This window comes from Chlorocebus sabaeus, chromosome 13 (assembly GCF_047675955.1).
Source record: "Chlorocebus sabaeus isolate Y175 chromosome 13, mChlSab1.0.hap1, whole genome shotgun sequence".
NCBI lineage: Eukaryota > Metazoa > Chordata > Mammalia > Primates > Cercopithecidae > Chlorocebus > Chlorocebus sabaeus.
The window spans coordinates 55,239,498-55,256,264 of NC_132916.1; the positions used below are offsets into that span (position 1 = coordinate 55,239,498).

At 39.5% G+C, this 16,767-nt stretch overlaps 1 protein-coding gene across 23 annotated transcripts in view; it reads right to left on the reverse strand.

Moving 5' to 3' along the window:
- Nucleotides 1–553: 553 nt before the first annotated feature.
- The window catches only part of EPB41L2 (erythrocyte membrane protein band 4.1 like 2), a 225,918-nt gene continuing 209,704 nt past the window's right edge, over nucleotides 554–16,767 (reverse strand). For all 23 annotated transcript variants that reach the window (XM_038000914.2, XM_038000908.2, XM_038000903.2 and 20 more), the window contains one exon: nucleotides 554–1,801. The gene's annotated coding sequence lies outside the window, so the exon portion shown is untranslated. The remainder of the gene's footprint in view (nucleotides 1,802–16,767) is intronic.

Below are 16,767 nucleotides of genomic sequence, written 5' to 3' on the forward strand. Positions count from 1 at the left end.
TACTTTAAATGACTAGAGAAAAAAATTCTATGTAACACTTCACAAGAAATGTACCCTGTTGGTTATTTGCTCGATAACACCACCATAACCCGGTGCGCCCCAACGAAACTTTCACAGGAAAGAATCCCAATCAGACTGGGATGCAGCCCCTCAGTGGCCTAGTTTGCCTGAAACACAGAGGGCCAGTGGACACAAAGTAAAGAAGGACATGAAGCAGAGGAGCAAGATTCAGATGGTACAGCTAAAATATTTCCTGAAAACAAAATGAAAAATGCACAAAGAAAACAAGCGAAAATATCCCTTGAAGAATTTGTAAAAGCTGGAATGGATTATGTAACCAGGCGGAAGGAATCTGGCACGTTAAACATTACATTTACAAACTTTCAACGTCGCTTTCACCGTTTCAAATAGTGATGTTGGCAGCATCATCAAATTACAGAAGAGCTGAAAACAGATTTTGAAATGCTACTTTTCACAAAATACTAAGACTTTTGATGAAAAATATCACTCGAGTTTGTTTTTAAAAAACCTTTAGAAAAAGAGAAGTGACGAGTTTAGAGAATAAACAAACTTTATTTTGTAACAGTATTACAGGAAGCAAAATATCATTTAATACAACTTGAAGCTGCTATAAATCTAATCTGGCATCATAACTATACATAGGGTCAAAGGCAAAGGAAAAAATGTTCAATATAGTTAATAAATCCCTATCAGGTCTCTGGTACCAGCTTTAAATGGTATAACTTTCTTGTAACCAACAGAACACCACCACAGCCCCTCCCCTTCTCCCCAGCATCCTCAAACCTGTGTGAATCATCAAACTAGCTGAAAGAGATAGGCCTGCTCAATAACAAAAGGTCAGTTTTACACGTGTAGACAAGGAGGTTTAATACAAAGCAAGAGTTCTACCCAAGTGTTCAAACAATGGAAAGAATTGAAATTTGGGTTTGTTAAGAAAGAAAGCACTAAGGTTTTAAGCTGCCTGAATCTTTTAGTAGAAGGGAAGAAAGAGTTTTCTCTTTCTCTTCCCTCCTGTTCTGGAATGCTGCCGAAGGGCATGTGTCTGACAAGCATTGGCACTGTGGTGCGGCAGGGTCTCTAAGCACAGTGCACAGTCAGTGAACTTCTTCATAATTCTCCAGTCCAGAGATTCTGACTCTCTACTAAAAGTAGAAAGTCACAGGACTGGAAAGTCAAAAGGGTCCAATATAAAAAACATCCCTGTGAAATTCTCAAGTATTAGAACATTTTCAGGATGTAAGAAATGCTTTTAATCTGTATTAATATTTTCTCATACAGTATATTTACTGCAATTTGAAACTCCGTAAATATATACTGTGAGAATTCAAGGAAAAGAATCCAGAAGAAGGAAAGCCACTATCTAAATTAGTCACAGAGTTTCCTTTCTGCACAACAGCACCTGTTCAGGTGAACAGCACCTTACCAGCTTGGGCTGGCTTTGTTCACTGTCATTTGATCAAAGTGAGTCATTAAAAGCAGGTAGTTGCACACAAAGTAAACAGAAAACAAAACCAAAACCCCTTAATTAACAACAACAAAAAGAACCAAGAATATTTAGAAGTGGTTATAAAACAAAATAATATATTAAATGCATGGGAGCAATATAGACCAGAGCTGGTAAGGAAAGGTTTGGTGTTGGCATTTTAATTCTTCAGGCTTCTGGTCATTGTTACCAGTTGTAGCATAAATTCGCTGGAATAGTGGTGTGGCATTAAGACTCGGAACGGTCAAAAAATCTTCAGGGGTTCACAAAGTTGAGTGTTGTTTAAAAAATAGTTTTCTAGGAGAGAAAAAAAATAGAAGGCTTAAATATTCCAAAAACACAGGCTTGAAAAAAAGTTAGGCAACATTCATCAAATTTTCAATCAAGTAATCAACAGTTACTGTCTGCCTAGTCTTACAGTAAATAGTATGTTTACCAGAAGACAAGCATGAGACACTATTCCACTCTCAAGGGCCTTGTAATACCTGGAGAATTGACAAGTATGCTAAAAGCAACTGGCAATTAATAGTTCACTGCAAAAGAATTTATTAGCATAAAACAGAGACAATTCACATAGTAAGAATTTAAAGAGAGAAACCAGGGTAGATTTTAAAGTTATACTCAGGGAAGGGGAAAGTCAAAGCCCATTTTCTTCATGCTAAAATGAATGGAAATGGTGCTTTAGGTGGAAAAACACAATGAGGAAAGAGGCATGGAGGTGAAGAAGTACACGGTTATTATGACAGTAAGATGTATGTGGGGGAAGGATGCAGAAATGAATGGGAGGAATAGGACAGTGAAGAAATGGACATTACTAAAGTTAAGCATTGGTATAGTGAGTAGTAAATAAAGGTACAAACATTAGGTCTATTCTTTCTTTAATAGCCTGAGAAGTACCAGCTTGATCTAATAGACCAAAAAAAAAAAAAAAAAAAAAATGAATTAAGAAAAAACATCCGGATGAAAAGACCAGTTGGCAATCTATTGCAATGGTCCAGGGCAGAGTACAAGAGCCACGGAGAGATAAAAGACAGGTCAAAGAACCTGGGGTTGGCCACTCATGCAGGACATGATAAGCCCAGGAAAGGAGGTTGGGATTGCTTCTTCTTTGGTTGTGAGGAAGGGTTTGTCATCGTGTAATTTACGTTTTGAAAACACTGCTGTGGCTTCAGTGTGATGAATAGGCTGAAGCCAGCAAGGAGTAGAGGCAGGAACAACAGTCAGGAGACCACTGCAGGAGTCCAGCTAGATGAGGAAGCTGAAAAATGTCAGGCATTCCTGCCAGACGGCCAGGACCCAAACTTGAGTGGTCACCACAGAAATCAGGTGGGAGAGAAATTTGAGAGGCACCACTAAGAAGAATAATCAGAGTGTGGTGGTTAAGAAAGAAGTATAAGAGAGGATAAGGTTTGGAGTCTGGGACCTCAAAAAAAGGAGAGAATGAAGGCTTACAGCCTGGGTGAAGCATTAGGCCTAGGGATCTAGATTTGGGCATGACAGCAAGGGATAAGTGAAACCAACAGATAGAACCAAGTCTCATGTGAGCACAGGAGTAAATGAAAGCCACAGAGTCTTACAGAAGCCCACAATCAAAGCTAAGTGGAAAAGACTAAAACAACCCATGATGGTGCAATGGCCCAGGGTTTTAAGGTGGCAGTTGTTTCATTGTATATTTCAACTTGGTTGAAACTTTTGGCAAATGATAGGTAATCACCAAGGGCAGTGGAGAGTGGTAATTATGTCTTTTCCAAGAGACACTGGTCCCAAAGTCAATTAGAATGCACACTCTTTTGGTTAGGTAAAAGTCAGTCTTGCTTTAATGAAAAAAGTCCCTACCATTTAGATTTACCACAGATAATACTAGAGCCTCTTGATTATTCAGGACAGATTGATTAATCAACTTCATTGTTTTCTACCCTGTTGTCTGCCTTAGGCTATTTCATTACTCATTAGTACTTCTGCTTGATTCTAGTGGGGGGGGGGGGGGGCGTGAAATCAATGGAGAAAACACAAAGTCTTTTTTTAGGTTAGTAATTATGAAAAGAAATGTGGGGGATGATAAAGGGAAATGGATTCAACTACCAATCAAATTGGATTTGGCGGTTATATGACACCTTTAGTCATGGTACCTGTTCTTGTTCCTTCAGAGCTGGTATTTCCATTTGCTTTGTTTAGTAAATATGCATCATTTGTTGAACACAGCTGCCATTTTGCCTAGTTTATGTTATTAAAAGAACAAACCCCTAATGCTAGCAGGGCCTGAAAACCTACAGAGAACAATGTTTAGGATTCTAGTCTCCATTTTCTCTAGGCCCTATGTCACTTTATTTCTTTGCATCTGTTTTCATCAAAAATAAAAATTTCACTTTGTAATGAGTCATAAATTTGTAAAGAAAAGCTAAAATTAAACTTGTTTCAAAGTTATTATAGGAAACTAAGCATATGTCGTAATTGAAGGGAATAGATCTTGATCTCAAAAAACTTCAACATTTACTGAGCTAGAGAGAAAAAGACAGAGTTACCCAAATAAACTCAAAATGTAATCTATTTCCATTAATAAACTTTTTTCTGGTAATGAATATTATAAATGATAACCTTGATGTGCTCTTAGGATTCCAAACAGCTTTCAGAATGATTTTATTGCCATTTTAATGTTAAAACTTATTTATTTTCTCATTCTTTAAAAATCAGTAAATCAAGTTTAACTCTGAGTTAATTAGATATTGTGTCAAAACATCCCAGTTCCTTATTGCTGTGGATGAACAGGGAGTAACTTATTGTATGAAGACTTTATTTACATATCCACGTATCTTTTTTGACTGTTTCTTGCACTTAAACACATGTAGAAATATATTCCTAAGTACTAAATTGTTCGTTAGCTTTTGAGCTGGGAAAGAGAAGAGATAAAGATAGAATCACCAATATCACTGCTACATAAGCATCAGAAATATTGTACATCAGAAATATTGCACTTTTCTGTCCTCTGTGAGATGTCTGTGAGAAGTAAACTTAGTATCTGACAATTTTTTTACAGGCTAGAATTTGGGACTAAATGATTTATTACATATTCCAACCAAACTGAAAACTAGGCACTGGCTCTTCATGTAAAAGCTGTAAAAGTTTCAGGAATATTCTTTTCTTTCTCTAAGCTTGAATTCTACTCATATTCATAGAAGTCTGGGCATCTTTGTCAATACAAACTGGCAGGCATTAATTATAGACATTAATTCAACATGCTTTCATTTTTACAATATCACAAGGTTCATCCTGAGTTTGGGTAAGATAATAGCTGTTAAACATACCGATTATATTTTATGTATTAGAATTGTGGTCAAGTCAACAAAAATAAAAGCATTCATACTACTGTTCTGTTTCCCACTGTTCCACCCCGGCCTATACAATGTCAGTAAACATTTCTAACTACTATAGTCACATTCCCTGGTCTATGTCCCCCTCTTTTGGCCAATGTGAGAATAGATCAATGTGGCTCAATTTCATCTAATCACAGGTGTAATTCTATGTCTTAAGCACTCACAGAGGGCTCAGAGAGTTATTTATCCCTCTCAGTGCACCCAATAAGCAGTGGTGAAAAAAGTTCATACACAGAAGTTCTATGATCTTACCTGAAAAGCACAATCTTTGAGTTTCTAGAGACAAAGGCCTCATGTATTGATCTCAATCTTGAGTGCTCTACTCCAGAAATTGACTCAGTAAATTGATTTTAAGAAGCATTTGACAGAAAACACTAGCAATGCTGCCTTTAAGTGATACAGCACTCATCTAGAGAGAAGTCTCAATAAAAATGCAAAAATGTGGTTTTCCCCCAAATAATACAACAATGCAAATAACACAAGAAAACAACATTTCTTCAGATTAACGAACATTCAATTACCACAGAGCAATAATATAATCAAAGATTGTGAAAACAGGAATGAAATATTTACTTAAGGCTGGGCACAGTGGCTGACGCCTATAATCCCAGCACTTTGGGAGGCTGAGGCAGGAAGATCAGGAGGTCAGGAGATCGAGACCATCCAGGCCAACACGGTGAAACCCCGTCTCTACTAAAATTACAAAAAAAAATTAGCTGGGCATGGTGGCACGCACCTGTAATCCCAGCTACTCGGGAGGCTGAGGCAGGAGAATCACTTGAACCTGGGAGTCGGAGGTCACAGCAAGCTGAGATCGTGCCATTGCACTCCAGCCTGGCCACAGAGCAAGACTCTGTCTTAAGACACTGCATTTCCTAAGCAAAATTGAACTCCGTGCACTCAGGTGTAAAATCAAATTTTAAATGATACTTTATGGATTTGACAGTTATTTCAAATGCTGAACTTTTCATTTTATTCTTCTTTGGTCCTCAATTTGCATATTTGATTTTAATTTCTAAACAGAATTTCCATTGTTTAAATTATAAAAATTGGCTGGGCACAGTGGTTCATGCCTGTAATCCCAGCACTCTGGGAGGTTGAGGAGGACAGATCACCTGAAGTGGGGAGTTTGGGACCAGCCTGTTCAACATGGCGAAACCCAATCTCTACTAAAGACAAAAATCAGCCGGGCATGGTTGCACATGCCTGTAATTCCAGCTACTCAGGAGGCTGAGGCAGGAGAATTGCTTGAACCCAGGAGACAGAGGTTGCAGTGAGCTGAGACCACGCCACTGCACTCCAGTCTGGCTGCCAGAGCGAGATTGTCTCAAAAATTAAATAAATAAATACAATAAAAATCCCAGAGCCAAAAATGCAAGCATGCTAAATTTCCATTTGATTAAACCCAGAAAAAAGTCAGTTCTTAAAATGTCTGTATTATCACTAAAATATACATGAAGTGTAGCCTGCGGCCCCTGAGGATGGCTTAGTCTCTTTACGGGGATCATAGAGTCAAAACTATTTTCATTATCATACTAAGACATTATGTCCTTTCTAGTGTATTGGCATTTTCACCAATGGTGTAGACAAACAACGGTGAGTAAACCTATTGGCAGCTGAGCCTACATAAGTCGAAGCAGAGGAATCAAATTATATTTGAGGTAACCTTATTCTTTTTTTTTTTTTAGAGGCAGGGTCTCGCTCTGTCACCCAGGCTGGGGTGCAGTGGTGCAATCATAGCTTACCGCAGTCTTGAACTCCTGGACTCAAGGGATCCTCCTGCCTCAGCCTCCCAAGTAGCTAGGACTACAGGCACATACCATCACACCCAGCTAATTAAAAAATTTTTTTTGTGGACACAGACTCTTGCTATACTGCCCAGTCTGGTCTCGAACTCCTGGCCTCAAGCAATCCTCTCACCTCAACCTCCCAACATGTTTGGATTACAGGCGTGAGCCACCAGGCCCAGCCTGACACCTTATTCTTTACCAGTGTGCACTCACAGTAAAATAGAGAAGACAGTTTCACTTAAGGATGTCCTTGAGGAAACAGAAGAAATATTAATTATTCTACATCTCAAGCCTGAGTGTGTCTTTTTAATATTCTGTGTGATGAAACGGGAAGTATGCACACGCCACTCCCGCTGCATACAGAAGTACAACAATGTCTAGAGGAAAAGCATCTATGCGAATGTCTGCACTGTGAGTTGAAGCAGCTTTTTCATAAACCACATTTCTTACTTGAGAGAATCACTGACAGACAAACGACGTTATTCAATTTGGATACTAGGTAAACTTTTTATTGAAAATGAAGTTGAGTCTGTCGCCTCAAGAGAAACAATTGACAGTACTTGTTGCCAATGATAAAATTCAAGCTTTTAGGTGAACATTAGAATGTGGAAAATGGTGTTTTGGCCACCATGAGCTTGATAACTTCCCAATATTAAGACTCTTGAGATCAGTGGCAGTGAATGACCCTCTTACTGTCTCCATCATTTTACCTTTTCCAGGATGTCATACAGTTTGATCACACAACATATACAGTCTTTCTAGACAGACTTCTTTCACTATGTGATGATTTTTAACTTAATAAATATTCAGAAAACTTCTCAGTTTTGACTTATAATAAATTTCAATAGATATCATTCACATGAGCAAAATCTCTTTCGGCTCTTCAATGATTTTTAGGTGTATAAAGTGGTCCTGAGACCATTAAATTTGAGAACTGTTTACACCCAATCTGCTATCACTAATCTACTACCATTTTCCTCTGTCACAGGTATTTGTGTATCTGCTGAGTAGAGGGAGAAATTAAATCCAGTGTTATTCTCTGCAGTCAAATGAAGCACAGTATCTGTTCTACAAATAATTCAGCAAAATGCTTTCCCTTCTCCTGGTTTGCTGGAACATGTTCACGCTGTTTGGAGTCCCCACCTTCTCAGGAGGCTCTTCTGTGGGTCCTTTAAGGCCCAAGTCCCATCTTCAGGCCTTTCGTGACTGGGCTGACCTTCCTGAGCCTTGTGTCCTGTGAATGAACTGTATTACTCTCAAAGGCCTATGTGCTAAAATAACTTTACTTCAAAGAGTAATACAGATGCTGAGCTCTATCTGACTGAAAAGGGAAAAAATACTGGATTTAATTTTTATACATGTTCCTATGATGTTCCTATATGATATTTTATTCCTGGTTTTGTTTCCAAGTTAAATTCAATCTTACTCTTAGAGATGTCCAGTTCAGTCTCCCCACTACTAACTGTCTGAACCAGTATCTTGGTGTCTTTACAGGTTACTTCATCTAATCTAGTAGCTTTTCAGTCAATCATACACACTACTGATAAATTCATATTACTAAAGGACATGACATGTAAGACTGTCTGCAATTTGCCTTGAACAAATATTTCCAGCTGTGATGAGAACTACACATAACCAATGGAAGTTTGCTTTCCCAACATCCTTCCCATTGTTTTCCCACGTGCTCTTTCCTCTCTCCCCAATCTCCAACCATCCAGACTGCCCTTGGGGCTTTGCACACAGGAGCTTTCCTGCAACCTTTCTGGAGAGCTTTGTCTTGGTTGGCCCATCAGAAGCATTTCTCCTGTCCACTTTCACAGCCCTTTATCTAGGCTTCTCTTCAAACATACTATTTTTGTGCCCTGAACATTATGCATGTTCCTATGCGTTCCTCTCTCACACACAACTATAATAGTCCCTTGAACATAACGGACTCATAATATAGATTAATGAATCCAGAAGTGAAAGTACCAGGGACTAATTTGTAACATAAGACTGAAGAATAAGAGCTTGAGGAAACGGGGGAAGAAAAAACAACAGAATTGCATTATGTCTTTACTAACTCCCATGTTTACCATTACTCTCATCTGCCAATTTTCTTGTTTAAGTGGAAAAACATCAGGTTCTTTTTTCTGTTCTCTTTGTTGATTAACCGTATCTATGATATCCCACGAGGACTCTTACTTCCTTAAAAAACTGGTTTCCTCAAATCATTGAAGCCGTAACACGAGTTTCTGAGTTTCTAAGAGTAGCAGAGCTGGCCCTAAAGCTGTTAAGGTCTTCTGGTTCACTCTGCTAGGTCAAATCTTTTGGGAATTTGATATAAAAGCGTTCTATAAAAATCTTAAAGCTTCTTTTAAAAAACAAATGAACTATGGTCAGGCTCCACTCAGTATATTCTATTAGAGCTGAGCTTTTGTCACCCTTAGGTTCATAAGTTGGGTAGCAATGAGAAAACATTTCTCTGTAGTATCAAGTAAGAGCTTAAAAATACTAACAAGCTTTCATCTTTTAGAAAAACGAAGGTTAGTGGGAATCAAAAGAAATTTATAGACCCAACTTTCTCACTTTTTATCTGAGGGAGCATGGGAAAAAAATCCTTTTCCTCAAAGTTAAATAAAGATATCTTTAAACACTATTCCCTGCCCCCTAACAGTCTCTCTCTCTCTCTCTCTCCCCCCCCCCCGTCACACACACACACACACACACACACACACACAATCTAAACTGCATCGTGCCATGTTAGTTTAAGGTTTTCCTCTCACTTCACCCCTCTTACCCTCCACAGATCAGCACTGTCCAAGAGAAATATACTGTAAGCAATGAATGTAAACTTTCTAGAAGCACATTTCAAAAAATAAAAATGAACATGTATATTTAATTTTAATATAGTGATTAAACCCAATATATCCAAATTATTTCAATAATTCACTTAAAAATTAGAAATAATTTACTTTTTTCTCATGTCTGAAATCCAGTAACTATCATACTTACAACACATCTCAATTTGAACTAAGCCACATTTCAAGTGCTCAACAGCCACAAGTGGGTATTGGCTACCATACCGGACAGAGCAGGTCCAGACTCACATGTGCTCTAATGCTAACTCAACTATTTTGATGCAAGAAAGCATCAATATGTCCTTGGACTGTAATCCTCATAAGGACAGGAGTATCTTTACAACAACACACACATACATAAACTTGTTAATTAGTTGCCATAGCAAAACTCCCTTCTGATGCCACCCACAAAATCACAAAATTTACATGTTTAAACAATTGTTACCTGGGATACCTAAAAGAAAAGCCTTGAGATAAATGAACCTATACTTAGCACAGGTGACCTGTGGCAGTTATGTTAATGTCTAAGATCCTATTTCCTTATAAAAAAAGGTTGAAGGAGAGACATGAAGATGCTCTATAGGCAGTTTAACATTAAATATGCTTTACATTTCCAGACTCTCAAACATAGCCTAGGACAGGGTAACAAAGTCATTACCACCACCCCAATACAGTCAGAGGCCAGATGGGTAATATATATGCATAAGGACACTGGGCCCCAAGGGCCTCAATATAAAGACACGATATGACAGGCAGTAGCACTGTGGTGACTTAGAGTGCTCCTCCCAGACTGACGCTGGTCACGCCTACGAAGCGCCAGCAGTGTAACCACAGGGAGAGCAGGCTTAATGTCATCAGGGCTTCGGATTTTTCTAAAATTGCTGAGTATCTTCTAATTTTTAAGCATTAATAATTGATTCAAATTCTAAGATACACCATTTAGGCCAAAACAAAAAAACGAAACTGTGGATATGGCTTGCTTGTCTCTAAGCGGTCAGTTCTGTCTTGTCCCTCTCCCGACTTTTGGTGCCATTTTTAATCCTTAATAATAATTTTTTAAATTGAGGGGGAAATGTAGCATAGTTACTCATCTTTTCAAATTACTACGCTGTGTGATAACTGTGAAAACTAGGGATAATTTAAATGCCCATTAGTAGGGATTATTTGAGTAAACTATCAGGCATCCATTCAACTAATCTCTATAAGAGAAAAAAACAGACACCTGAATAGGGAAAAGGACAAAGGACACAAACTGGCAACCAAAAGAAATGCAAATTATGTGTGTGTGTCTGTGCCTGTGTGTAGCATATGCATGCATGTATTCCAACTTCACTAGCACTGAAAAAATACAATCAAAGAAGGTTCTTTCCTCACAGTTTAAACAAGGGAGAAAAAAATGCTCTTTCCTGATTAGACTAGCAAAGCTTTTTTTTTAATGTTTAATAATGTTTAGTTGTTGCCAAGGCTGTGGGGAAACATATGCTCACAAACTGCTAGTGGCAGTCTATGTTTGCAGAACCACTAAGGAAGACAATTTGGTAATATGTCAAAAACCCTTGGTGGGCCAGCAGTGGTGGCTTATGCTTGTAATCCCAGCACTTTGGGAGGCCAAGGTGGGTGGATCACCTGAGGTGAGTCAGGAGTTCGAGACCTGCCTGGCCAACATAGGGAAACTCTGTCTCTACTAAAAATACAAAACTTAGCTGGGCGTGGTAGCACATGCCTGTAATCCCAGCTGCTCAGGAGGCTGAGGTAGGAGAATCGCTTGAACCTGGGAGGGGGAAGTTACAGTAAACCAAGATCGTGCCACTGCACTCCAGTCTGGGCAACAAGAGTGAAACTCTATCTCAAAAAAACAAAAACAAAAAACAATCTTCGTGGCATGCCAACTCCACTTTTGAACATATTTGCCCTGGAGAAACAATGAGATCAACATACAAAAATGTACAAACAAGTATAATCTTTGAAGCTGTGTAATAATTGTGAAAACTGAGGGGTAATTTAAATGTCCATTAATAGGGGTTAAGTAAACCATCACTCATCCATTCAACAGCTGCTGAAAAATGATGAGGTAACGACAAGGACCAACAACTATAATGTACTATTAAGTGGAGGAAAAACCAAGAATCACAATATCAGCCTACACAGAAAGAGGGGGCTGTGTGGATGTGAATGTCTATATGTGTGTATATTGACAAGCACACACATACACACTGGAAAGAAATTCTCTATCTCTGGGAGCATGGGACTCATGGATCACTTACATTTTCTACTGTCTCTCCCTTTAAAAAAGTTATAACCTCTCTTTTATTACCAGAAAAAACAACAAAGATAGTTTCATTTGAAAAAATAATAGTCAGTAATGGTTATGTCCAAGAGCAAGCCTTGGGGAATTAGTGACTACTGCCTGGTCTTAATGTACACATTAGAGCAGTGGCACCCAGCACCTCTTGTGTGGGGGGAGTTCAAATAGATTGTAACTGACTCATGGATAACACCTGGTAGATTTAGCAATGTTAAATGAGAACATTCCACAGCATTTCAGAGTGAAAACTGGCTATGCCTAAAACTCACTAAACCAAAACTGGCTTTTTATTTCTATGCAGAAGTCAGTCCTCATTTGAGGTGTGATTAATCTATATTGAAAATGAAGCAGTAATAAGATGCTAATTTTAGGTATGAGATTAGCACAACTAGGCTAACAGAATAAAATAAAAATGCAACACACTTGATATGCCTGCAGAACTGAAATAGTTATCTGAAAGTCAATAGGTTTGTTCTCTTTGAAGGTCAGGGGTGACACTCATCAGAGCCCACATGTAAATGAGTGGCTCATGATTAGCTAGAGCTCAGTTCAGCCAACAGGGTTCTTTTCTCTCATCAAGTCAGCTAGGCAGCTAATGTTAATTTCCTGTTTGGCTTATGAGTTCATGTTTTGAAACCCTGCATACCACCCCGACTTTGAAACAAACACAAGATTGTTTTGTTTAGAAATTGGCATTCATGTACCCACAACAGTGGAAAAAACAACACGACTAATTTAGAAGTATTCATTGCAGGTTAAAGGGGGGATGCAGGGTCTAAGAGGTTCCAGGGAATGGTGAATTGACCCTGTTTTTAATAATCACAGCACTGGCTCCAATGGCTCCATGACACCTAATGTTCTCCATCTTCTCAGATGAAGGCAGGCAGAGCTGATGGAAGAGCAAAAGGTCCTGTTACTGGGTTTTCAACTTAATATGTTTTCATGTGTTTTCAACCTGTTACAGAGCTCTCTCCCTACTACCACACTGAAACAGCTCTGACAAAGCCTCCAGGCTGACCTCTGTTCACCAGTTCCCAAAAACATGCTCGTTTGGTTTTTCTGACATATTTAATACTTGGTTACTCTCTCCTTCTTGAAGTTATCTTGCCTTGCAACTTGTGTCACCTCCCCCCTTTCCCTGTTTCCTTTCTGCCTCCTGGCTCCTCCTCCTTTATGGCCTCTGTTCCCCAGACCTCAACTCTGAGCTAGCCCTGGATAATACAGCTCAAAACACAGGCTTCATCAGTGCACAATTCATTCAGGGGACTCACAAATCTCTCTCCTGCTCAGAAGCCTGTTGCACTCTCAAAGCTCTTGTGCTTCTGAATGTGCCATTTCTGCATTTCACATGTATCTCAAACTCATTATCTCTGGGATAGAAAATTTTCATTTTTATTGGACTCTTAAGAGCGAAAAGGGTTCATTCATGGCTGACCTTGTAAGTTATAAAAAATTCTTAACAACCTGCCTTGGAAACAAGCCCTTCTGCTTCTATTATCATCCCCAGTTTACAGATGACAGCTCTGGGACAAAGGGATGAGACCAGCCAAGGTCAAACAACTAGGAATTAGATTTGAACCCAGCAAGTCTGCTAACCTATGCTCCCTCTTAACATGCAGATGATCCAGGAAACTTCCAATTAATCATGTCATGTTATAAGATGGGGCCTTACAGATTCACTTCTAAGTTTCCTCCAGAATTCCCATGACAGTTGGTCTCTCTGGCACTACTGCAGAACAAAAAACACACCTTTGCTTTACGGTAGCCAAGCAAAGAAAACCAGCCATAATAATATGGCCATGACATGCAAAAGACAAAACTCACGTATTGCATGATTCAAATTACAGGTGCCAACATCAACTCCCTGCCCAAGCCAAAAACCTAAATATGATGTGTGATTCTCCTCTGCTCCCATCTTCCCAATGCACTAACTTTCATAGCCTCATGCTGACCGTCAACAAGTCACAAAGAAGGTAAGTTACCTCCTTACTGTCTCTCAAACACAGGAGGAGCAACCCCATCACTTTCAGGATAGTTTAGCCTCCTCAGCTTCTTAGAAGACTCCTTAACACTGGGCCTCTGCCTCCTTCCTCCCACATCTTCATCACTCTCCTGCAAGTATCCCACAATCCAGCCACATCTGACTTTGCACCGTTCTTGGAGTGTCAGGTTCATTGCTCCCAATCCTGCCTGGAATGGCCCCCTTTACTCCTTTTTCATAGAGCTAAGTACTACTCAGCACAAAGCTTAAGTGAAACATCTCTGATGCCCTATTCTGATTTAGAGGTCTCTCCTCCTTGTTCCCATCACATGAGGTTGGGAATATATCACAAAACTTGAAATTCTTCTGCTACCACTGATTTATTGTCTGAAGTGCAGATTTGATATTTCCATGAGAACACAGCAGACGATACCCAGTGGGCATTCCGTACATATTTATGCAATGAATAAATAAATGAACGGATGAGCAAAAGGATGAGCAGCCACTCCTCTGTCATTTCATCCTTCGGGTGCTCACTGTTTTTGGATGAACATGAGGCTTCATTCACTTTTTTACTTTACATTAATTATTACTCTAAGAGTCAGAGAGGCTCCTGTGAAGTCTGGGTTGGGAGAGCTCCCTCTCCTATGGCTAATTCTTTCTGAGACCACACAGATCACACCACCAAGCTTGGAACCCTTCTTCCTCCTGATCGGGACTGTTTGGGAATACCATTGCAGCGGTGATAAGGTGAGCAATATTTTCCATCCGTGTGAGGGCTCATAAGTATGCATTTGGGCTAAGCTGGCAGGAGGGAGTAGTCCTTGAAAGGACATTAAAAAGTTACAAAGATTTAGTGAAGTCCTCATCTGAAGTGTGTTTTTTTTTTAGCGGAGTTTGCATTTAGCTCCTCTCTGCCTCACAGCTGGGCGCCACCTGCTGAGAAAGGTGGACTTGGGAGGTTCGTCCTCTGCAGGTTGTTCTTTTACCATCTTTCTGTTTGCTCTCCCCTCCCCCTACTTTCAACACTTGATCAAAAGCTCAGAGCTACTCCGAAGGGCGAGACCAGGTCAGGAGGAGAGCTTTATGTGCCTGAAAAAGGGAGATGGAGCAGATACATTGCAGACAGTTCCCCCTCTTTTCTGACATTCAGATATTGTCCTGATCCTGCTCTTTGCCTCGGCCCACCTGCTGCCTCTGTGGGATCCTGGCAGGGCAGCCAGACAGTAGCTGAAGCAGTGAAAACACACTCTTCCCAGATCTGACAGTCACCAGCAAAGGAAATTTTTTAAGAGCAAGCTGCAGCCAGTTGGGGGTGGAGATGCCAAAATGACTTTGAGACACGGAGGTCATTCCTAGTCGTCCTTCAGATTTAAACTCAAACTTTGTTTCTCAAGTAATTGGTTAAATTTATAATAATAGTTCAAGTCTCCTATTTTGTTCTCTCAGCATTTTATTTCCTTCAGAGGGCTGATCACATTTACATTTTGTTCATTTGTTAATACTCACACCTACCTTCCTGGAGCACATCGTCTCCGCCAAGGAGGGGGGCCATGTTTGCTTTGTCTACCATGGAATCATTATCCAGCCTTACCCTACCACATATGGGCACTCATTAAATATTTTTTGAATGCATGAATGAATCTTTCCAAATTTATCTAGTTTATTCACCTTATATGTAAGTTTATACTTTAACTTCCTAAATCTGTTTAACAAAGCTTCTCATAAAAGTTAGCCTCTGAGATAGGCAAACTTCAAAAGCTGTGTGTGTGTCTGTGTGTGTCCATTGTAAAAATGAATATAAGGTGCTAGGTATAAGTGATGTAATGAACTCATTTAAAAACTTATTAAAATGCCACAAGTGAAGGTAGAGTTGCTAGTAATGCTTAGAGTGTCACCAATTTTTGCCCAGTATTCCTGATTAAGAAGTGTCTGATTGATAAAACTTAGAGGCAAAAATACCCAGTGCTATTACCTTATGTTTTTGTAACACTCACTTTTCTCATTCATTATCCTATTATATCCTTAGAATAAGTCCTATGAGTTAGGAAAGGCAGATCATAGCACTGACTTGCCTAATGTCAATATAGTTTGATATCTGGCAAGATGAAAATGTAGCCTTCAGTCTTCTGACTCCTAAGTAAGAATGCTTTCAGCCTTCCCTATTTAAAACCATTAGGAGCTAGGTGTGGTGGTGGGCACCTGTAGTCCCAGCTACTCAGGAGGCTGAAGCAGGAGAATTGCTTGAACCCGGGAGGTGGAGGTTGCAGTGGGTCGAAATCACACCACTGCACTCCAGCCTGGGCGACAGAGGGAGACTCTGTCTCGAAAATAATAATAATAAAAAATAAATAATAAAAAAACACCATTAGGGGGCCGGGCACGGTGGTTCACGCTTGTAAACCCAGCACTCCAAGGGGAGCAGATTACTTGAAGTCAGGAGTTCGAGATCAGCCTGGCCAACATGGTGAAACCCTGTCTCTACCAAAAAAAAAAGAATTAGCCAGGCGTGGTGGCGGGCACCTGTAATCCAAGCTACTTGGGAGGCTGAGGCAGGGAGAATTCCTTGAACCTGGGAGATGGAGGTTGAAGTGAGCCAAGATTGTGCCACTGCACTCCAGCCTGGGTGACAGAGGGACACTGCATCTCAAAAAAATAAAAAATAAATAAAACCGTTAGGGAAATACATCTCAAAGATAAAAAAGATCAATATCCACATATAGCACAGCACATTTACTCAGGCCACTGGATGTTTTATTTTTACTAAAATTGTTAATGATTTCTGCTTATGGCCTATTATATACACTGTGTTTAAACTAGAATCTAAGATATGAAGAGGCAGGTTGCTAGATATAAGATTAATATGGAAAAGTCAACTGTATCTCTCTGTGCTAGCAACAACTAGAAAAGATTTGTAAGACCTCATTTGATTAAAAAACTACATAATTTTAATGAAAGACATTAAAGAATATATAT